Source organism: Crinia signifera, chromosome 11, assembly GCF_055691185.1.
Source record: "Crinia signifera chromosome 11, ASM5569118v1, whole genome shotgun sequence".
NCBI classification, from domain to species: Eukaryota; Metazoa; Chordata; class Amphibia; order Anura; family Myobatrachidae; genus Crinia; species Crinia signifera.
In genome coordinates, this window is record NC_139227.1 from 41,680,975 (window position 1) to 41,686,974 (window position 6,000).

A 6,000-nucleotide genomic window follows, 5' to 3' on the forward strand; every position below is an offset into this window, starting at 1 on the left:
GTTTGCCATTTACAATGCATCACCATTGTGCTCTGGAAAATTTGACAGTTGGTGAACTCTGCCGGTGTAACTGCTGTGTGACCGGGATCATGTGAGCAGCTCGGTGGTCTGGAAACTGTGATGGGTATTTGCAGCCATCTATTAAGCAGGGTTATCAAGTTCTAAGGGGGTGAAAAGGGGTAAAATATTTGACCAGCAAACCTTTGCCCGGCTGGAACTATGCACATCAGTTAGTATTAATAATTATTATTATTACTATCACGATTATTATTATTAGTGGTAATAATAATAATTGTAATAGTAATTAGTAATCAGCATTTGGCGTCTCACACGCACACACACTCCTAAGTCCACCCCTAGACTCCAGTGTAACTAGCCAATGGGAGTCTGAGGGCGGGCTTAGAATGAGTGCGTGAAGACGTTGATGCTGTTTATTTCACCCCCCCTCCTCCTGTGATAGAGTCCTAGTGAAGTTGTAGTGTGGAAAAACAAAGAGATTAGAAGCAGGGTTGGGAGGTGAAGAAACATTTCAAACCCACTGTTTTCAAGAAAATTTGGTAGAAAAGCCTGTCCTGAGGACCACTGGATATTGTATAGGAAAATGTAAAAAAAAAAGTTAACTTTTTTTTTGCTACGATTGCTCTTATTGTTCATCTTAGATGGTCACCTGGAAAGTGAAGCCCGACCTCAGAATGCATGATGGAGAAGGGAAGTAATGGACAGGTACAGTACCTAAAGAATGTGTTCCAGGGAATATCCAAATTTGCAATGACAATGGTGCATGTGAAAATGACTGAGCTTCCAATACTACCATGAGAGGAGGTAACTTTAATATATATATATATATATATATTCGGTACAGATGAGCCGGCACTCCAACTGGTTGGCAACTGCCCCGGGTGCCTACAGTGGGTGGTAGGTACTGTGGAAATAACTGAGTCACTCCAGGGGTCTTTAGACGATTAAAGAAAAAATGCTTTATATAGTAAAAGCGCACATATGCATCAATGTCGACGTTTCAATACATCAAGTATTTTCTTCAAGACAGCATATGGAATATGACCCGCTCGGCGGCGGGGATACAATACTATAGTATATGTGCGCTTTTACTATATAAAGCATTTTTTTCTTTAATCGTCTAACGACCCCTGGAGTGACTCAGTTATTTCCACAGTATATATATATATATATATATATATATATATATATATATATATATATATATATATATATATACATATATATATATATATATATATACAGTGCTATTTTTCAGCAGGAACCAGCAGGAACTCAGTTCCTGAACCTCTAATTAATATGACATCATTAGGAACTGGGTTCCAGAACCTGTGCTGGGCCAAAATGTATTTTCCATAAGATAAGTTTTAATTAAAAACTGGGCTCCGATGGAAGCAGGGACAAGAGCAGCTGCTCCCCACAGGGAACCTGCTGGGGACAAGCGGCAGGATGGAGAGCAGCATATTGTGTAAGTGCAGCTGCAGAATGCTGGCCACTTCATCTGCCTCCTGCTGTACATTATTTGATAACAATACTTCACTTCCGGGCCAGTGGAAACGAAGTGCCGGTATGCCATACCGCTGCATACTGGCCCACTTCGACCACTGAAATACAATTATATAAATCTCTCTCTCTCTATTTTTATTTAATGGATCCACCCCCAGACCCGGAGTTGTACCACCAGTGACCACTAGAGGCCAGTCGCTGGACTCAAGGGCCTTATTCTGGTTCACTCTCAGAGGCAAATTCCTTCTCAAATGAACAAAACCATGTGCACTGCAGGGGGGCAGATGTAACGTGCAGAGATAATTAGATTTGGGTGAGTTACTTTGTTTCTGTGAAGGGAAAAAACTGACTGATTTATTTCTACACTGCAACATAGATCTCACTTTGAAGAAAAAACCCCACCCAAATCTAATTCTATCTGCACGTTACATCTGCCCCTCCCCCCCACTGCAGTGCACATGGTTTTGTCCATTGGAGAAGGATTTCGCCAGAGTGAACCAGAATAAGGCCCCCAAATACTCCTTTGTATGCTATAAGATGTCACACCAGAAAGTGAAGGCCATTTCTGCAGGTACATTGATCTGTTTCAAACTTGCTGGATATGGAGAGGGGGAGCTGTGAAGGCAAAGATTGGAGTTAGGAGCAGACAGGGACTGGGGGTGGAGATTTTGTGGGCGAAAAACTGTCACAGCTCAAAGTGAAAGTACATTGCAGAGGCTGTCATTTTGTTGGGCTTCATTCTGTGGGTTTAATACTCTGCACAGACAATAACTTCTACATTTATAACTTGCTATTGTAAACTTCTATCCCATCTAGATAAGGGAAGGGGGTCGAGCCAGGATTCCAAGAGAAATCAGTGGACATTTGCCAAATATTCACTTACTACTGCACCAAATTACAATGACCTTAAGGGGATAAATACATTTTTATTTAGCATATTACCTTGGCGCCCAGGAAGACGTTTCCATTTTTTTTCTCTTACTTTTGGCTAAAAGACATCGCTACAAAATCCCTTTTTATGATTAAGATATTAGAAGTGATTAAGTGTTACAATAATTCATATAGTTAATTGCAACTTTAAGGGTGAAAATGTACATTAATATTGTGTTGTATTGGTCATTCCTCCAGGTGTGACAGAGTTCATGGATTGTGTACTGTAGGCTGGATACATTTACCATAAAGTGCCGTCGGTGGAGAATAATGGACTTTTGCCAAATATCCACTTACATACGACTGTGAATCACAATGATCCGGACAGAAGAATTTTGCATATAGTAGTTGTGTAACCACATATATATTATCCTCTGTGACAGCACAGGGCAATCGTCTCTGCACTGAGATGGGAGTTTATCCTACAAATGATAAAGTAATAGGATAAGAAAGAGGATAATCTCATTTGTAAGGTGCAGTCTCCGCAATCTGGTCCTGATGCCTGTCCATGCTAAACGGTGCTGCTACGCAATCCAGTCCAGTGGTTTGTCCGTACATGCCGGTGCTGCTCTGCATTCTGGTCATGTCTGTCTGCTTGACTCAGTACTGCTCCGCAATCCGGTCCTGTCTGTCTGATCACCATCGCTGGCACGGAGATGCTATCTGTTACTACTCAAGCCGCTACGGTTTAGCGATTCGCTAATCTCTACCACCTGCCTAAGTGGTCCCGTGCCAGTTGTAGACGGTGGTTTGCTCCAGCCTGTACCTTTGTCCTGCGTTGTATGGTCCTTCCTTCGGATGTCTCTGTCTACTCCAGTAACTTTCCTTGCCCAATCTCCGATAGTCTCATTATCTGCCATAAGACCTTGGGGCTTCTGAGTACCGGTTGGAACTAATCCACCTGGGAAAGGCGGCTGCTAGAGGTAAAGCCTTAGTTAGCAGGAGACTAGAGGATGGATGGGCGAGTGTAACAAGAACTCCCATCATTTATTATTTATTTTATTTATTAACAGTTTCTTATATAGCGCAGCATATTCCGTTGCGCTTTACAAAAGGAGACAGTGATACAACAAACAGGGTATTTACAGACAGTCAAAAGGTAGGAGAGTCCTGCTCGCAAGCTTACAATCTATAGGGAAATAGGCATTGATACATAAGGATAGATACTGTATTCTTCATTGCATCGATTCCACTAGAATGCAAAGTTCTGTGACTGGTTATGGAATTTGATGAGCTTGCCTGAAGAGATGAGTTTTCAGGGAACGTTTATAGGTTTGGAGACTGGAGGAGAGTCTTATTGTGCTTGGGAGGGCATTCCACAGAGTGGGTGCAGCCCGAAGAAAGTCTTGCAATCGGGAATGGGAGCAAGTAATGAGTGTGGATGAGAGACGCAGATCTTGGGAGGAGCGTAGAGGTCGGGTTGGAAGATGCTTTGAGATAAGAGAAGAGATGTATGTTGGTGTAGTTTGGTTTATGGCTTTGTGTGTAAGTAAAATAATTTTGTATTGAATATGATAGAATACAGGTAACCAATGAAGTGACTGACAGAGTAGCTTTGCAGACGATGAACGTCTGGCTAGGAAGATTAGCCTCGCAGCTGCATTCATGATGGACTGTAGTGGTGAGAGTCTGTATTACGGAAGGCCAATTAGGAGACTATTGCAATAATCAGTGTGTGAGATGATGAGAGCATGGATTAGAGTTTTTGCAGTGTCTTGTGTAAGGTAAGGGTGAATTTTGAATATGTTTTTTAGGTGCATGTGGCATGATTTTGAGACAGATTGAATATGGGGAACAAAGGAAAGCTCAGAGTCAAGGATAACACCTAGGCAGCGAGCTTGAGAGGTAGGAGTGAGTGTCATATTCTCAACAGCAATAGAGATATCAGGTTGGCAACTATTATTTATTGGCGGAAATATAATTAATTCTGTTTTTGAAATATTAAGTTTGAGGTGGCGAGATGACACCAGGATGAAACAGCAGAAAGGCATTCAGAGACATGGCCCAATACAGATGGGGACAGGTCCGGGGAGGATAGGTAGAGCTGAGTATCATCCGCATACAGATGATACTGAAATCCAAAGGATTGCCAAGAGATGAGGTATAGATTGAGAAAAGCAGAGGACCTAAAACTGAACCCTGAGGTACTCCAACTGACAGAGGTAGCGAAGAGGAGATAGAATCAGAGAAAGGAAAACTAAAGGAACGGTTAGATAAGTAGGATGAGAACCAAGAGTGGGCTGTGTCTTTAAGACCTAGGGATTGTAGTGTTTATATGAGAAATGTGTGGTCAACAGTGTCAAATGCAGCTGAGAGATCTAGAAGAATTAGTAGTGAATAGTGGCCTTTAGACTTATATTATATTACATCATATTACATTTCCCCCAAAGTATGCGCTTAAGCAGGGGTGGACTGGGGCTATAGGGCACAGAAAAGGGGTTGTGGACAAGTCTTGGTGGGAGTGCCGTACTGTCATTGGTCACGCTTCCGTTTACTTATATTATAATGCCCCAAACCCCACTGCACATCTGGGGACATCACAGGTAATTCATTGAACTTAGGGGTACATTTCCTAAAGCTTCTAATACAGGCAAGTAGTGATGTTGCCCCTGGGAACCAATTAGATTCTGTCTTTCATTTTCTAGCGGGCAATAGAAAAATGATAGACAGAATCTGAATGGTTGCTATGGGCAACATCCCTACTTGCTTGTTTTAGAAGCTTTAGTAAAACTACCCCTTAGGGGTAAATTAACTAAGATGGGAGATGTATTGAAGATGGCATATTGCCCATAGCAACAAATTAGAATCTACTTTTTATTTATTTATCACCTTCTATAATAGGGATATGGGTCATAGGGCCGACAGTAATTAGGATGACCACTATTGATCGACAGGCAAAAAGTTGACACATTAAAAAGGGCATGGGTATTGTGTCCCCCACAAAAATGTCTGCCCCCAGAGTGGAGGCTATGAGCATACCGTAACACGAAATACACTATAAAATCAATGCTGTTGGCGGCCGTATTAGCGGGCGCAGGAATAAGTAGCAGTTGCTGACTTATTGTTCATTATGACACAACTCGGCCTACCCCATACAGCCACCGCTGCATAACAGATCAGACGTTTCGATTTTCAGCCAAACAAATTCTCTGCAAGTCTGGATATAAACTAACTTCCATTGAACGTGATCACTGGGGACAGCTGGTGACTGGTAAACTGCACAATTTCCCTCCCTTGAGCTCAGAAACATTATCCGTCTATTGCATTTCCGGCTACATGTAGTTATTCCTTACGGTATTAAGTTAGAGCAGATGACGTGTGCGGAGAGACGCGGCTCTTGTGCTGGACGCTGGGCAATAAATCCCAACACACATTGATTTTTACACAAAACCTAAAGATCTGTAATGCAAGTAATATTCATCACGTTCACTGTCCAGTCCTCTGTCTCCAGACATGATTGATGGCCTGATTGTCCCTAGTACATTCTGGCCAGGAATTAACATGGTATCAGGCTGAGGGGAGAAAGCAGAGGAGGCCTGACCTCTA

The 6,000-nt window shown here is 42.3% G+C and overlaps 1 long non-coding RNA gene across 1 annotated transcript in view; it reads left to right on the top strand.

Moving 5' to 3' along the window:
- The window catches only part of LOC146045211 (uncharacterized), a 37,457-nt gene extending 32,461 nt beyond the window's left edge, over positions 1-4,996 (top strand). Inside the window, exons 4-5 of the long non-coding RNA XR_014465386.1 lie at positions 660-723; positions 2,653-4,996. This is a non-coding gene — a long non-coding RNA (uncharacterized LOC146045211). The remainder of the gene's footprint in view (positions 1-659; positions 724-2,652) is intronic.
- The last annotated feature ends 1,004 nt before the right edge of the window (positions 4,997-6,000 follow it).